General features: G+C 31.6%; 1 protein-coding gene and 1 long non-coding RNA gene across 3 annotated transcripts in view; one reads left to right on the plus strand and one right to left on the minus strand.

Moving 5' to 3' along the window:
• Positions 1–19426, minus strand: part of Graf (GTPase regulator associated with FAK) — a 102202-nt gene that overhangs the window by 61143 nt on the left and 21633 nt on the right. The window lies entirely within an intron of this gene.
• Positions 257–17843, plus strand: LOC148231324 (uncharacterized). Its single transcript, XR_015810980.1, has 2 exons — positions 257–497; positions 17039–17843. It is a non-coding gene; the product is annotated as an uncharacterized LOC148231324 (long non-coding RNA).

Consider the following 19426-nt stretch of genomic DNA (forward strand, 5'->3'; position numbering starts at 1 on the left):
AATGCTGATCTTATTTGTATACATATTTTCTAAAACGAAAAAATGCAGTATAAAGAATAGTTGTTATAAATTAGAATCACAAGTTCTTACGTGAAAATAAATAAAACATAAAAACTTATGTTTTAGACATTATAAAGTTTAAAAAAATAATTTTAATATCTAACAATAATAACTATTTTTTGACACATGATTTAAAAAAAAACGTTGTAACATGACAGGCGTAAGCCCAATGCATAAAAACGGGGTAAATGTATACTTTTTTTGTTTTCTAATTGGAATAAAGAAGCACTTTCTGTATTAAGAAATAAATAAGTATTTTTTATTTTCTGTTTATGTTTATATTATGCATTATATGTGTGTTTAGTGAAAAAATTAGCTATATTAGCTAAATAAATTAATAAAATTAATAAATACCTACAAGTGAGTATTAATAATTAGATAGAAATCTGCGAATCAGTGATATCTATGTATATAATTTATTATAAATTATAATGCCTGTACTACACTCTCTGGAAGTTAGCCAAGGTTGGCCAAGGATGAAGAATATAGTGGGTTAATTCGGGGTTACTTCGGTCGAGTTCGGTTCTGCCCGCTCTAAAATCTCTCGGAAGTTGTTCGAGGTTACCGAGAACGGGAGGTAAAGTAATTCAGTCGACTTGGCCAGCTTCGAGCGCTTCCGAACATTGTCGGCAAAAGGACCGAAGTCGGAGCTGCTCTTTCGAGCGCGAGCGGTGAGAAACTTCCCCTTTCGCTCTCTCGCATGTTAAGTAACGAGAGCGAGAGAGATAATGATATGGTGTTTCGCAAACTGAGATAAAACGAGTAACTCAGTTCAATTTCAGTATGCGCGTAGGCGTCCTATGGTCAGCACGTATGTCGAGTGCTGCATCGTGGTCAAGTTATAATACCACATGCTTATCGGGGACTTCAACAGACTCTTACTGACAACTTTGAATATTTTAGGGCACCAAAAGGGATAAATTATATTTTTGATAGTATATTCTTCTAACAGATATCGTTATTATATTTTTTCCCATAAATCTAAAAAATTAGTAGTACTTAATTTTGTTTAAAAAATCGTTTCGAATATCCTTATGTATTTTTCTAGTTCGGTTTATATAAATGTCACACTATAACGAATTCTTATTTAGAATCGGTGGCGACATATACTAGGATAGTCACAGATGTGGTGTTCATATTCTGAAGTGTCATTTTTATGCCTTATGGCATTTTGCAAAAGCCGACAAAGATTTTGCGTAAATTGAATATTTACGACCGAAAAGTTTTCACTGATATTGTATTGGTGAGTGCCCACACAAACTTTTATAATTATCAGTAGCGTAATTTTAATATTATGACAATTTAAAAATTGCGATTATATGGCACATTTTTCGATCGCGCGCAAATATGCCAGCTGTACGTGACAGCAGCTGCCGTGCGGACGTCGTTCACGGCCGCCGTCCGGACGGCACATGAAATTTGTGGCAGTGGCAGCTACTCGGAGTCGGCGACCTCGGCTGACTTCAGTTGAGTGTAGTGCAAGCATAATATGTATTATAATTTATAATTAAATATGTCACTTTGCAGCTGAAACAATTTTTATTACTAGCGTATTTTTATAAAAAAATCAGCTTCCGTAGCTCGAACTCGCGGTCTTTGGGTTACTAGTCTAGGGCCTAGACTAGTAACCTAGGCCATGCGGATTATGCTATTCCGATCCTCTTTTACGTTATTATATAACATATGTATCGATATCACAAAACATCCTAAATGTGTTTCTTAGAAAATAAATAATTATTTATTTGTTTAACTTTTAACAGCAAAGAGTTGTTAAACAAATCTTGTTTGCGACGTCAGGTCGCGTATTTGCGAATTCATCTACACAACGGTGAAGTGATAAATCAGATGAATTTGCATTTACCAGTTTTTACCTGATCTACACGGTTTTTCGATGCTTTCAGCAGAATCACTCCATTTTATTTCGAAAACATACAATTTGCGTGCACATGTTAATGTACAAATTTCAGTCATAAATCTGGCGTGAATATATTTATACTTTATTTTATGAAGCGTTAATGTTTTTAACTTTAATGCTTTACTATTCATATAAATGCAAAAAATGTAAGTGAAGAACGTTAACACGCATTTATCTTATAGCGAGAGGCGATGAAAAGTTAACGATCACCTTTTCAGTTAAAAATGTATGTAAAGACATAACAAAAATTATCTTGTACGATAAAAATACTTTATAGTAGTACGATGTAAATTTAGAATCGAACTACTGATAAACAATATGCTATACATGCGTTAATCATTCAAGCGTTTGTTCCACTTCAATTGTGTCAGCCTTGAAACTATATTTAAACAAAACGTTTTGTGTATATATATAAATATATATTTAAAAAACGCTGATATCATTGATAGTTACCATTCATCGCAGATTTATTTACATTACATAAAGAGAGATCGGATCGAAAATCGAAGCGAGGTTAACGTACTGCGGTTAAATGTGAAAACTTTTAACTTCAACCGGTCGCCCGCGAGATTGATCCGTCGTATCTTAAACGACGTTTGATGGCTTTTCTAAACTTGCACAATATAAATTTGCCAAATGTCGCCCACTTGTATTTAGTCGGATGTGGGCTTTTGGTCCTGTTAGTATCTAACGGTTTAGCAGTCGTAGATTTGCAATATACGGCCTGTTGCAACAGTCGGATATGAAATGGTAGTGACTCATACAGAAAACTCATGCAGTTTATTATTGGTTTGGAAAAGAAAACAGGGTCATCGAGCTGGTGGCATAGTTTTTAATATTGTGATGTCACGTTAGCACATTGCTCTAATTAATGCGTTCAATAACAATTTATTCATACGCGTGAGTGAAGCGTCAATCGATATTAATCTAGTGTAGAATTACAGAGTCAGCAATTCGATCCCATATTGTACAAGCTCGACGTGATACATGCACGTTATGAGTATGAAATAACAGTTTTTTAGATACATATTTAATTTAGAGATTAGTGATTATTACTAATTATTTAAAGCAACTTGAAAATTAGCTAAAATAGAGAAGAAAGTGATCGAGTCAAACGCCTATTTGGGCAGATTAGGACTACTCGTAAATTAACCTAAGCAAGGAAGTGCACTGCCTGTTTAAATAGTAATCGTTACACAAAGAATTATTATTAAATAAGTAACATAAATGTTTGCAGCCGTATATAAAAACTAGTAGTTTTTTGGGTCTTTTCCAGAACTGCTTTCCTGTGAATATGACTGTGTTAAGACATTTCAAGTTAAATAACAAGGGTTATCATTCGTAATAATATGGATAAATTAGAAAATCGAATGTAAAGAAGTGGACCACACAAAAAGCCCTCGTTACGTCTAGAAAAAAGGGTTCTTTGTTGCGAAATGGTCACGGAAAACAATATATCACCGGAAGACAAAAAGCACCGTAAGGCCACAACATTTCCGTTGCACAATTCAACCTCGGAAAGATGTCCATCAAACTAATGCCACTTTCTAGAGGCGTATACATATTTCATTTGGCTGGATAATCGCTGTATAGTTGTAATTCGTCAACTAGCTTTGAAACTCTTAATACTTAAGACTGGTCTCCAATGAGAAGAGGGGCAGACACGGCCTGACAGGAGATACGCTTAGGCGAGAACCCATATGGGCATGGACTGCCATTACTAGAAAGACTCCACCAGACACGCCTGAAGCAGAGGGACCAACCTTCACTATACCGTCGCTGCCTCACTTACAAGGCCTTTGAGGATCTTACACTGACATCATCCCTCCGCCAGCTTCTCCAGCACAACTCAAAGAAAACGTTATGGTTTGTCGCAATATGTAAATTTAATTAATAAATAATTACCAAGTTTTCACCGGCTGCGAAGCCACACCCCTTAAGGTTAGTGATCCTTAATGATATATTATTATTTATATAAAAAATATTATCTTATGAGGGAAATCCTATCGAAACAAATATGTACATATGTATTATTATTTTTATTTAATTATTATTTTAATCTTCTGCATAAATCGAAAAGGTGTAAGCTTAATTCGTTACAATGGGGTAAATCAGTACTAACTGTGTAAGTTGATCAGACAATATAATTTAATAATGATATTTCGTTATTTCAAATGATATAAAAATTCTGACTCATAAATTATAAGTAAACGCAGAAATGCGGGAATGGTCGCTCGCCTTTTAAATTCCATTTAACTCCGGTTGTGCAAACAATTAAAATGTTTTTAAGAATTATAAATAAATTATTATAAACATATCGATGGCTTAAAGTGTAAACTTGCTAACTACATATTTGGCAACTTTACATGAGAAACAAAAAACTAAACAGACAACCTGAAAATAGGAATATAAAACAATATCCCAATTTTCTTGATATAAAATTATAGTATTTAATTGGAGATAGCAATTTTTAGAGCATGTAAAGGTACAAAATGTAATTTTCACACAAAAGTGGAGTTAGCAAAGCCATCGATATGCAGTGTAGACATGTCCATTTATACTCTACAATAAAAAAATATTTTTTAAATATTAAAAATGTTTTTAAAAAATTCAGAGCTAGGCAAAAATAAAATGTATAGCCTAAAAGCGCACGCCGCTAGCTGCGTAATCTCGCAACAGTGAGGGACCGACAGCTCGTCAAATTTATCATAAGACTTAAAACGATAATTATAATAGAGGTAAACTAACATAGAATATGTGTATTAAATATTTTTATGGCAACTAAATTTTAATCCTAAAAAATACTTGAATAATAGACTCGATACTACAATAACAAATATTATGATTTTAATATTATTGTAGTTTAAAAATATAAAGTATAGATAAAAATTCGGTTTAAAATTAATTAAATACACATAAATATGTACCATAGTCGTTATTTTTGATATATTATGATCAATCAGCAAAAACGATCAATCATAAAGATCAGAATAAAATAGTCCATATGGTATTAGCTGATAACCATAATGTCGCGAGATCGAACCACGGAAGCAGACTCGAATTTTTATTAATAAAAATGCGCTATTATTAAAAAACGACCTCAGCTGCAAAGTGACGTTTATGAATTATACATTATAATACACATATTTTATAATTACTTATATAAATGTCAACGATTCTCAGACTGAAGAGTCTGGTTGTTTTATTACTTAATTGCGGGTATTGTTATTGAGCTTACGCCTGTCAGGTTAGACAAAATATTTAAAAAAATATATACATATAAAACTTAATTTTAGGGCAAAAATATCGTGTCATACATATTTATTATTATACATCGTAATTTGCGGAAAATGAAAAGGCAAAGTTTATAATATAATTAAAAAGGTAATACAAAATAATAGAAGAGAAATAATATTAAAATATAGAGAGAAAACATATATAATGCATTGGATAGAATAAAATATAATATAATATATTTTGAAACTATTAAGACTTATTTAAATATAAATCATAAATAAGCAAAAAAATACCTATATTATCTATATAATAATATTAGTTTACATACATAGGTAAATAGAGTTAATAATAAAATATTAATATGACACGATCTTATGCATACGAATACATTTATATGGCGTTCTAAGTATTGTATTATAGGAGACGATACAACTCATTTGATAATATCAGATTTAATTTCAGATAGCAAATGTTTTGTTGTTATATTCAATTTACACAATACATTTTTTAGTAGTAGTAGATGAGTAAGAAAGATACATTTATAAGCTTTCATGGCAACATGTACCATTTGCCGTTTTCATAGCATCTTTATGGTAATATCAAAGCGCTCATTTGAGCCTTTTACAAGACCCACTACGATTCCAGAACACACCCATTACTCCTTCCAGTACGTACCAATTCCAGGCTGGAGAGGAATGCGTGGGCCGCAAACGGAGTGTCAGCTCGTAACGTGCCTTGCATTCTCGTCGCATCCTGATTATCCTTAATCGCTCCGAAAGGAAGAAGACAACACACGAGCCGACGCTCGTTTAGGAATTTCTTCACTTTTTTAACGACCCATAAAGAAAATTAGAACTAACTAAAAAGTTGCTGTGAGTTTTTTCTCCACATATGGCACATTTAGTGGTATCTTGAATATAACATATTTACAGTACCATTCATGGTTGGTGTAATAAAGCAAGCAAACAGACTAGTGTCGCGGTGCTGCAGGATCTATGTTTACTCAGTTTCGATATAAAATTAAACAAGGATCAACAAACAACCCCTTTTTGTGTATATTAAAATACAGACAGTACTTGTGGGTTGTGACAAATTTGATATGCAGCAGCTTAATGTATTGCAGTGCTTAATGCAGTGGTTCTCATTTATTAATCTTCAATCTTTCTTCTTTAAATCTCCTTACATTAAAATATGCAGAGAAGCGGAACATTGCCATCAAAAGCACTCACTTCATATGTACCAGTACTTTCACAATAAACATTATTACTCATAGGGACAAATTGTATTTTTTTGACGCGGTTCCGTTTGTTAAACCGTGTGTTTGTTGTTGACCGTTAAAATTTGATGACAAATTATTATTGCTTTTTGAACGTTTAAAAAATATTAAACATAAGCGAAAATATTTAAGGAATGTAAATAAGTAGCAGTAAATTCAGGAATTAGATCTGAATATTCAAACCTTAGGAAAAAACAAAGAAGTACCGAAAAATCAACAACAGCACCAATTGAATTATATACATTTAATGTTTTTATAGATTGTATTATCGATAATTTGACAACGGGATTAAATACAGAATACATTCAGTTTCATGTGTTTATTCCTGAAAGAAAATCTAGAAAAAACAGTTTCTAATCTATCCAAAAAATATTTTTTAAAATATGTCATTTTAGTAAAATCATATCGGAATACATTTTCACTAGTAGATATATACGTAAGGATAGCTATCATATTTATATCCAAATGCAGACAAACAATGGAGCAATATGCGAGATGCAATGTCTGTCTGTATTTTTAATTTTTCCCTGAGAGATGGTTGGCTTAGTTTGTATTTTGGACTTAACTTAATGAAAGTTCTAAACTTATTAAGTTAAGTCCAAAATCAATAATCATTTGTTTTAAAACATTCATTAGGTGAGGTTTGGGTTTAAACAGCAAATGGACGTTTCGCAACTGTCAATTTAACTTTCATAGATATTTTAGAGAGCATATAATTTCACAAGCGCCTATGTATTAAATTATATTTTCATTAGTAGAAATATATATCTACTGGTGAAAATGTATTCAGACTTTACTAATGAAAATATATTACTGAAAAATACACATTCAAGTTAATAAATTACGATTAGTAGGTAAATGTATCTATTAAATCATATTTTCGCCAGTAGGAATTTTATGTATCTACTGGTGAAAATGTATTTGGACTTCATTAGCGAAAATATATAGTTTCACCGAAAAATACACTAACATTAATTTATCAATGATAAGTATGTAAATGTAAATGAAAAGTTAAATTATATAATTTGACTAGCACCTGCCAAATAAATAATATTTTCGCTGGTAAAAATATATATTTACCGGTAAAAATGCATTCTGATATGATTTCACTGAAATGACATATTTTAAAAAATAGTTTCGCGTTAGTTTTTTTTAGATTTTATTTGAGGAATATCCAGATAATTTAAACCATTTCAGATTTTTTCAAGGAGGTTGGGCAAAAGTTGCCCAGTCACTGGTTGTTTTTTTAATATTAAACAAACACTTTTTTAATACTTCTATTTACGCCCTATTAGTTCTAATCGGTTAAAAAGCACAAATAAGCAAAGGAGCTTTTTTCCTTCTGACGAGTTTAACACAAGATTTAATTTAATTAGCTGTCAACGTTAAGCTACTGTTGTTTTTGTAAACTATTTTTGTCACAGTCTTGTTATGCAAATTATACTTTAAGTTGCTGGTTTTTATATTCTATATTATTGTATGCTATTACTCTTCTGCCAACATCTGCACATAGCCATATCTAATCAATCGTCTTAAACCAAGATTAGAAAGTGTCAAATGCAGCAATCAATCAAAGACTCAGCAAATCATACTCAATCCATAAGGGATCTTAGATAGTTTATTACTCGAATACATCAAGTTGCAGAGGCGCCAAACATTTTCTAATTACGATCTGCCGACAGACAATAGCGTCTGGTATGCATCCACCGAATTAACTTCTGGGTGAATCGATAGAGAAAACAAGCAAAAGCGTGAAAATAAGCAAACCGCTGCAACATTCGCGCGGTGCCCGTCTGTGTCTGGAACTCGTATTTATATCCATTTTTTGAAAAGACTTCCAAAAGGTATTTTTTTGTTACGTGCCGAGCCGTAATTTATACGTACAAACACCCATTCACGTTTTTTTATAACGTCAAAATGTAGGTTCGTTATAAAAACGCGGACGTAACAATCGGCATACGAATTCGGATCATTTGCAGTGGTAACGGTACGTCGGACGAATTACCATTCGCGGTTTCGGAAATGATTTGTCAGTTAAAATGTGACTACATACGTAAAAAACGTGTGTGTATGTACCATGTAATGCACACTTGTTCCATTCAATGTACCATAAAGTAGAGCCCATCTGCTTAAGTACAGCAGAAATGATAAAAAAAATCGCAAATCATATGCCGTCTGAATCTATGCACTAATTTTATGAATTTGATGGATGGACCATGGAACGTACGAGGATTAAAACAAGTTACAGATGGACTTTCATTAACGATAGTAGTAGAACCAGTTTATAAAGAAAACTAGATCAATCAAATCCAATTAAAAATGTTGCAAAAAAATAAAGATTTATTGTAAAGTCAGTTTTCACTAAACCTGTAGGTCAAGTTCCAACAATATAGTTCAAGTTCTATTGCTAGTATTGTACCCAATAAAAAATCAACGGAAAATATATTAGTTGTGTAAACTAATCAAATGATTTATAAATACATTTATTATACATATAATGACATAATCTAAAAATACTGCTCAAAAATATTATTGTATTTTATAAATAAAACCAAATATTAAGTTTACCGTAATAACATTTTTGCGAGAGAAAATAATATTTATTATATTTAAATACATAAAATTAGGTAGAAGGTTAAAATCGATATTGGTTATATTATGTAAGCAAAGAATGACGCATATATGCGTTTCCCGACACTAATGTGTTAACTACAAAATATAATATATTAAAATTCAGCTGTTTAATATTTTTAATAATTAATAAAAATATAAGTTAATTTGTATTGTTAATTCTATGCCTTTGCATTTTAATAGATTATTTATAATCTGCTGGTATTTAAGGTCGCTATTTCGATATCAATTACGTTATACATTTGTATTAAACGAGTGTTTGCTTTAGTTGGAGAATTTATATTTATTGCTCATGCCACAGTTTTGATTAAATTTCAGTATTGAATTAGTAAGGGATCTTTCTTGGGGTAAAAAAATATATGGTAAAATAGTACATATATACATACATATGAATGTAAATATTTCAATGGCAAAACAAACAATCCACCCAAACGTGTTTCGTCTTTCACCTGTTCTATTTACCTGATCACCTGTTCTTTTTTTTTTGTATCTCACCGTTTTGTCACAATCGTCACACAAAGCCAACCTTTTTAGATCGATGCACGCAAAAATGCATTCAGAGGAACGTATCCACAGTTTCGGTCGGCCGAATGGGGGTCTGTTTCCACCCCCTCGGGCGAGTTCAACGCCCGCAGCCCGTCCTGCTCCTTCATTTTATATCCCTCTCCCTCGGTCGCCACGTGGCTCAGACGTCTCTTGGAAGCTGCACCGTCGATATTCCACGTATGATACTAGCGCTGTGAACTGAGAGACTGGGTGGTGTGTGCAAGGTGGATGCAAGGTGGCATCGATGAGTCACAATTTCGAAAATCCGCCCCCTCGTGGGGTGCATAATGAAAATTGCAACCGCCGAGTTGACACTGTTCATATCCTTTAGGCACGTGGCTGAGAATCTTAATTAGGACTTAGCTAATATGGTGTGTGTGTGGCGTTGTTTAGAATTGGCGCGCGTGCCCAATTCCAGTTCCTTTTTCGGCCATGTTCAAAATACGTGTCGCTTATAATGACAACATGTCATTGAGGTGAAGATTCGATGATCTTCAATTGTATTTTAATAAAATAAATATTTATTTATGAGAGGAAAAACAGAGGAAGTACTTCTGATTTTTTTAAGCCATGCTATCATCAGAATGTGATCAGCAATTCAAGTTACTTGAATTTAGAATAATGAAATAGCACTACAACATTAGTCATAACTATAAATATTTACTAACATGCCGATTTCAGCTATATTATTCGTTTTTTCCTCATAATATCTCGTTATTTATGTGTCGTTTTTATTTATTTAATAATTTCGACAAAACTCACAGTTTCTCTTTGCCTTAAAAAAAGACACAATCATATTTTATTTTTATGATTTATTATGGTATAGTATAACACAAAGTATATATGTAAAAGATGAATTCTAAAAGCTTATTAATATTAAAATATAATTATTATTTTTAAATATTAAAATAAAATAGTTTTGAGAATAAAATGAAACACAATCAATAACATACTAAGTAGTGAGGACACAAGACTGAAATCAAAGTTTGTGAATCAGTGATGAATATTTTTTAATTACAAAATATTATTACAGCTTACGATGCACGACCTGGCTCGATTTTTAAAATATTTATTTATGACTTTAGGAAAATCTAGGATTATTGATCGAAATTATATTTATATAATAATCACTAACTTCAATATTTTTACTATACAACAAAGCAATTGAAAAAAGGTAAAAGCCGCAAGAATTATATGATTTTTTAAGTGTATAAAAATAACTTAAAACAGTTGAAAAAAACAAAACACTAATCAAGGATATACATGAGAATAAAACGCATACGAAACCAGGTAAAAAAATTGTATTTATAATTGTAACCGGACGAAACAGAACTGTGACAAAACATAACAAGTTAAAAATTAGATTTATAATTAATTATATATTGACAATTATTTATTTCATAAGTAAATAATTTTATTAATAAGCAGTTAAATAAAAGTAACGATCAGAAGAATAAAATAAATCGTCTGTAAATACATTTTTGATCAGTAAATAATTCAGCTTTCGATTAGTTAAATAAAATAAGTAAATTATCAGTTGCCATGTAATCAGTTATTGTTAAATCCCGTACTCCTCCACTAGCAAATTTTGTTTTTAAAAATATTGTAGGGCGACACATTAACATTATGGTCAAAATGTATGTGTCGTTTGGCTTTAAACAGAAAATATACGTTTCACAACTGTCAATAATTTAAAAACCATATATTATAATTATCATTAATATGAAATGCTGATCATTTACTTTTATTTACTGGTTATTTAATTTAAATACTGATTATTTATTATAATAACTAGCCACTTTTTTATTAATAAAATTAATTATATATCTATTTTTTGACTTGGTTTTAATTGTTGAGCATATTCTGTTTATTCATGGAAGCATTTATTATCAACTAGTAATTCGTATTACCATATAAAACACGTATTTTTTATAGTTGTTCAAAATTGTATTCTATATAAGAAAACATTAATTTATATTTATTATATAGTTAATAAAATTGTGTTAAACACGGCTGTGTTTATTTCACAAGGATTTTTGATAGTTTCCATTTAAGAAATACAATAGGCTCCTAAGGTAAGACATTCACTTCTAAAACTCCTAATTTTTACATTTGAGGTAGTAAGCGATAGGTAAATATAAAAGTGTACTTATAAATATAGACCAAATTAAAAGTAAAGAACACTTTTCGAAAGCCAGAAATAGAAAGGGTCAGTATACAATATAACGAAACAACACGAATTGAACCAACTATGGGTTAAATTATATCATAATATTTTTAGAGATAATAATATAATTTTATAAAGTAAAGATTGATATTTTAACGTATTATACGTTAGCAATGTGTATGTGTTGATATTTATTTTCAACGCACTTATCGCTAAGCGCAGTTCTTATCTATGAATCACGATAAGATTTTCGTTTTAGATATTACTTTTATGAGTAAAATATAGTAAAGCTAAATAGTAAATTAAACCAAAAATATATTAATAAACAAAAACAATGTTATTACATCAGTGAAGGTTTATTTTTTTTACATATTATAAAATAAATATGAAATGTGCAATAATTAAAATAAGATTATATAAATAAATCACATACATGTTTTTTTTAGAAAAAAATCTGTCGCATTTTAAACAAGCAGATTTGTAATTTTCTACGTACTCCTTTCTCATCATGTTCTTTCGGAAAATCGTAACTGACCAAAAATAATTGCATTGGACTAAATTGGCGAGTAGTACTCTAGCTCCTTGTATAAAAAATAAGTCACGCAGAAGCAGTCGAGCAAAGACCATGATTCAAAAGAAAAATATTTTTTTCTGACAATATAGTAAATGAATGAAAGTAAAAAATAAATAGGACAAAAAGGTTTTTGTATACAGTCGTCTTATTGATTTTTATTAGTATTCGTAGACAACACAATAAAGTTTTTATTGTGTCTATATTTAATACTAATATTTTTAGAAGTACCTGAATGTAAGGAAGATTGTTTTAAAACCGTCTTATTGTTTCAAACACGAAATATGCATAAACAGATGGACAAATAGTCATACATGTGGATAACGTAAGTCAAAATTTAATCTGCTTCTTTATTATATTTTTTTTAAATATAAAGGCGACAATGGTTAATACATATTTATTCGACTCTGAAATCCTTTGAGTTTTTCTTAAAATTCGCAAGTATGTTACAGCAGAAACATCAACATAATATGCAAAAAATAAATTTTTCCAGTTTTTTTTTTCAATTTAATTATTGAATTTTTTTTTTAATTTATTGTTTTCTCTCTCGATAATATTGGTATTGATAATCCCTGTATTATTTGAATCTAGTGGTTTCCCATTTGCCTTAAACGATTTTTAAAAATAGTTTAGCGGACGGATGGTGAATGGTGATGGATGCAGAATAGCCCGCTGCAGTAGTATTTATTGAAGTTAATAATGAATACATTATTATTATGTAAAGCTACGAATGATAAGCGCACGAGACGCCGCCGGCCGTCGCGTTCCCGTCGTGGTCCCCCAAATAAATCGGCCCTCACAACAGGCTATGTAGAAACCGAAAGAAACGGTAATGTTCAGGATATGTTAGTTGTCCAGAAGAAAAAATATTAAAGATGATAAAACAATGTACAGAAGAATAGTAAGATTTAAGCCCCTGCAAAATTTAAAAATCGTTAAAATATATATATATAATATAAATCGAACCCTAAACGATAAATAACACACGCGCGATCGTAAATCATATCCGTCAAAGGGGGCTTTGTCTTGATTAAATCTTTATTGTGTGTACTAAGAATTTATTTTCTATGAATTAGCAATATGATCCTATTTATCTCCCTCGATCTAAGAGCTTAATTTTGGCAACAAATCTTAAATAACAGACCATTCCGTGACGGCGATTATGGACGTTGATTCTCGAAACTGAAGGGGGTTTCGTTGTATTGTGGAGATTTTCACAACCAACAATACCAAAGTCAGATGTAGCATTGTAAGTTGTGCAGCGAATTCACCCCCTAGATTCGGGGTGGTTAACCCTCCTCAGAGCAAATATGTATCACTTTGCGGCTAAGGGTTGTCTGAGTAGACCACTGTGCCGTTTCCTAAAAAAAACCTTTACTTACGGGTGGATGGGTATTAAAAATGAATATGGTTTAGCTATCGTCGTTGGGTACAAAGTGAACGATAATTAAATGAACCCTTCGCCCGACAATCCACTGGGTCTTTGAAATGTAAACAAACGTAAGTGAATTAAAACGTGAAACAAGATTAGCTAAAAATAGAAACCGTTTCGAGTTAAGGAATCGCCGAGACGATGAAAACCGCTGGGTTGAATAAAAAACTAACTCGATTAATTAACCGCTTTATAGAACTCAAATTCTGGATAACTTGAGAAAATGCAAATCAGTAACTTTCGTGAAATATTTTACATGTTGTCATATAGTAGGCGACTTAATAATAAGGATTAATAAATCAAAGATGAATTTATTTAATCAGATCTAATTAAAAAAAACATTTAATCATATATTTTATTTTTGTGGCAAAATTGTTTTACATTTCAATTATATCCAATTTACTAGATAAGTTTAAAGAAATATGTAAGCAATGGTTTATACCTGTCATGCCGGACAAAGGGTTATAAATAAGCTATCTAAATTAGATACATTCCGCAGTAGATTACATAGGCGAAAACGACGAATGAACAGATTTTAAGAACAGCAATATTTACATCAGTTTCAGTTTTAAATAAATATTGAAGCTCTTAAAGTGTATTGTTTATTTTATTATGCAAGTTTCGAACTCGAATTGATATTTATTTATACTATTATAAATCCCATATTTAGTTTTACTGTCGAATTTTTATATTATAAATATAAACTTTATAAGAATTATGAAAAACAGTAAAAATAATTGAGCTAGGAAGCTAAACATCATAATCTCGCCTAAAATAACCGAGTTAGTTTGTGGAACGTTTCTAAGCTCTGTAATCTTTTAATTAAATTTGTCAAAGTGAAGCTGTGTTACTACTAATTGGATATTAGTGTAGTTTAATAATATTTTATTTATCTAATCAATATGATTTCAAATACGAGTCACTTCATTAATATACACAATTGCTTTTCATTAAATAAGCATAATATATATAATATATACATATATATAAAAAATAAACCATTTTTAAATAAGAATAAATTTGATTTAATAATATCTGATATATTCTTTCAATCAATTGCAAATATATTATATAGGCCAATAGCAAAATACCAAATGAAGTTCAAGACAAATTTATTTGGTGTTAGATTTGTTCAATTATAGAATAGTTAAATAATTATCATGTATTTGGTTTATTTTTAGTGCGATGTATAATATATTTGCAATACTTGTCACTAATATTAGTAAATATTTAAGTCTTAATGTACATCGTCAACTTTCTTAAGATTTCAAAGATTTCTTAAGGCCCTATTTTATATAATCTGTTGTTATTCGAAATTAGGCTGAACATTAATTTGATAAATATTTATTTCCTTTCGGCAACAAATAAAAAAATCGGTAACCACAGCAAGCAAAAACATTTGTGCCATCTATGGTTAAGTTTCACTGTTTCGTCAATTAAAAACAATGGTTTAAAATTTTAAATCTAGAAATTCAATCCAAAAATTATCGATGATGACTGCATAGCTACAGAAATTTAAGCCAATACAGAGATGTCGATTCAGGACATCTTAACAGATAAGGCAGGATATATTTAAATTTAAGAAATATTGGGAAAGCGTGGAAACAAGGCGTGTGGGTTCCACGCGCATTAAGCGACGAGAACAAGGCGACGCGCCTGCCTCATATTGCGAGAATCACGCGAGAAAAAATTAATGCTCTCGGATGAAAACTGTTTTTCACCTTCCATTTTCTCCTTATATATCACCAACAGATTACTATTTAAGTCTCTACAACATAATTAAGATGGTACAAAAATTATTAGATTATTATTATTTTTTACAAATATAGGATTAAAAACTTGCCTGATGGAAGAAGGTTGTATCTGTTGATGGAGATTATTTTGTAGAAAAATGTAAAATAAATTTGTTATTGTAAAAATACTTTTCATTAAAAAAAAGTAATTTTTTAGAGTACTCCTAATATCTGTGATTATTTATTATAATGTTTTCAATAACATAGGGTTATTAAATCATAGATTATAAATTCATTTTTTTAAAAAACAAGTACCATGTCAAATTTAGAATGTTACAAAAACATGTATATAGTCATATTTGCATTGACTATATACATGTTTTATGCTTCAAATAGCATACAAGTCTCGAACCTATTATTTTTTTTCGGCATTCAACGCACACGAAAATTATGCTAGCATAATTATGTGAAAGCTGTTATGCTTGCACTACACTCTGTGGAAGTTGTCCGAACCGAAGTTCAACTAAAGTCAGCCGAGGTCGCCGACTTCTGAGTAGCGGCCACACTGCCACAAATTTCATATGCCATCTGGACAGCGGGCGTGAATGACGTCCGCACGGCGGCTGCTGTAATGTACAACTGATATATTTGCGCGCGATCGAAAAATGTGCCATATAATCGCAATTTTTAAATTGTCATATTATTAAAATTACGCTACTGATAATTATAAAAGTTTGTGTGGGCACTCACCAATACAATATCAGTGAAAACTTTTCGGTCGTAAATATTCAATTTACGCAAAATCTTTGTCCGGTTTTGCAAAATGCCATAAGGCATAAAAATGATACTTCAGAATACGAACACCACATCTGTGACTATCCTAGAATTTGTCGCCATCGATTCTAAATAAGAATTCGTTATGGTGTGACATTTATACAAACCGATCTAGGAAAATAAGTAAGGATAATCGAAACAATTTTTTTTAACAAAATCAAGTACCAATAACTATTTTTTAATTATTTAATCTTATATGAAAAACATATAATAACGATATCTGTTAGAAGAATATACTATCAAAAATATAATTAATCCCTTTTGGTGCCCTAAAATATTCAAAAATGTCAGTAAGAGTCTGTTGAAGTCCCCGATAAGCATGTGGTATTATAACTTGACCACGAGATCACGATGCAAAAAAACATATCATTATCTCTCACTCTAGTCACTTAACACGCGAGAGAGCGAAAGGGGAAGTATCTCACCGCTCGCGCTCGAAAGAGCAGCTCCGACTTCGGTCCGTTTGCCGACTATGTTCGGAAGCGCTCGAATCTGGCCAAGTCGACTGAATTACCCCCACTTTACCTCCCGTTCTTGGTAGCCTCGGACAACTTCCGAGAGAATTTAGACCGAACTCGACCGAAGTAACCCACTATATTCTCCGTCCTTGGCCAACTTCCAGCGAGTGTAGTGCAGGCATAACAGTTCGTTATCTTGGAGCTACGCTAGCAACAATGAGGCGGAGCGGCATTGAAGGACGTCTACCGCGTCATTTCACCGATCGGCTTTATATTCTTATTTCACATACAAAATAAAACATCCAACAACAAAAAATCTGTTCGATAAAATAATTATTTAAATTTTGTGCTGATTTTTGTAATTCAGTTGTAGCTGGCTGGGTTTTTTTTGCGTATTTTAAATAAATATAAATTGCATTTATAAGCAAAATGAAGAAGAGCGGGTCGAGCAGACTGCCCTGAAATAATATTTCAACAATCAATTCGTAGACAAGTGAAACGCCTTCCAAAGCATTGTTTTTTTGTTAACGTAAGTTTTTAAATGAGTGACGATAGTTGTCCTTCAATTCTCTACTTTATCATAAACTTCACTTCTTCCTGCTTTAAATTCACGACATGGTAATAATTTCATCTTTCTCGCAGCAGAAACTGATGAATTTATACAGTTATTAGACATTTAGATTACCATTCGACTATTATCCTACATTTTTATGATCATGTATCTTTACTTTACTAATATCCTTTTAAAATTAAGTGGAAAGATTTTTATATGATATATTTATATGATATAAATTATTGGTATTTCCTGCTCAGTGACTATGACAGATTGCGGCATTGTAGCGCTCTGTACGTCAGTACACGGTGGCGACCTCGACCTTAGTGACAATGGGCTCTTGACACCGCAAAGCTGGCGAAACACTATTTTGGTCACGACACCGCGACCGCAGCAGCAGAAAAAATAAGCAGTAGAAACACCATTTCCCTTCTGCCGCGACAATTTGTGCAACATCTTGCATATGCATAAGAACCAAGAAGAAACGCGCGCCAGCTATAGACACTGCGTATCCGTTTATTATGTTGGTGATGATCATACTTTCCGAAACGAACGCATACAATTAGCATGGTTTTCCTTATTAATGTAATGACGTTCGAAGTGGGTTGCGTTCTAGATACTTCTCACTACGAAAAGGATCAACAGAAAAAAATGTAATTTATAAGCAGGACTTTTGGTGACCTCGAATACCTTCAATTTGTGTTCCGAAAGGCTATTGTTATGAAATATATAATATTATTATACTAATTTACAATGAAATAAATATACTCTGCAGTGAAAAAATATAAGATTTAATAAGATTTTTTGTCTGGTAAAGGTTAAGGAATATGTATCTCCACTGAGTAACCGTCATATGATAAATATAGTCAAGGTTCTTGATATTCTACTCCACAATAACAATCGGTTGACCATCGAGCGACCTCCCTTCAAAGGTTTCTTTTACACGTTTCCAACACAAGAAAGCAAAAAACACGGTTTTGCAAATTTTCGCGACAACAAGAGCCCTTGCGTAAGCATAGTCTTTTTGGTGTAGAAATGTTCAACGAATCCTTTTGTTCCACGGTAACCATGCATGCGTGCTTGTTCCGTCTGACGCTTTCGGAAAACCTTTGACCCGATTGGCGACGATCTCCCCCTCAGCTGAATGGAGAGAGAGAGAGAGAGATAGAGGGTGGTGCGGATAAATAAGAAATGTGATTCCTACGCACAAAACTTTCTTTCCCAAGATTCACAGCGTTCAATGTTTATTCAACGAGATGTGAACAAGAAAAAAATTGCCGATATCTCATCGGTCGATGATCCGACGAGAGCTAGGGGCGAACACCCCAATGAATTTTCCGATCAATTGCACATATTCGCTTTAAGCTACACACGTAAACATTGAGCAATTTTGGATCGGCGATCTTTTAACCACTGTTCGAGAAAAAGTGCGATAGAGCAGTGGCGAGAGCATTGCTTATAAATTGAAGGACATAGGTTCAAACCCCAAATACACCCAATTCAAAAATATTATTAAATATAATTCTAATCGATACTTTTAGATTTGATTTATCTAGCTTTTCCTAAATGGGTAAAAAATATATTTATAAAATTATGAATAAACAAATAATTTATAAAAATCGAGCTAGGTCTTAATTTATTAATTTCTCGAGAAATTTTCAAGAAATGTTTCCCAAATTTAAGCCATCGAAGATCGCAGAAGCTGAAATTTAGAGTTGAACCCGCTTTGTATCTGGAGCCTACGGATATACCAACAGAAAAGTTCACGTGAACTGCCATATAAATACAAACTGTTCTTGATCTTAATTGTAGCAAGCATAAAAATTAAATAACAACAGACTTGTATTAAAAACAAAAATAAACACCACTGACACAAAGTTCAGGATAATATAAATATTACAACGATAATGATTTGACAGTTGAGATAAACTATAAATGTTATGAAGTTGTAAATAAGGAATGCAATCTATCGAGAAAAAATATTTTCTGATACAAAAATGATATTTGGAAGGT

The sequence above is a fragment of the Plectrocnemia conspersa genome, unplaced genomic scaffold (assembly GCF_051122295.1).
Source record: "Plectrocnemia conspersa isolate PC_06_02 unplaced genomic scaffold, ASM5112229v1 ptg000010l, whole genome shotgun sequence".
Lineage (NCBI taxonomy): Eukaryota > Metazoa > Arthropoda > Insecta > Trichoptera > Polycentropodidae > Plectrocnemia > Plectrocnemia conspersa.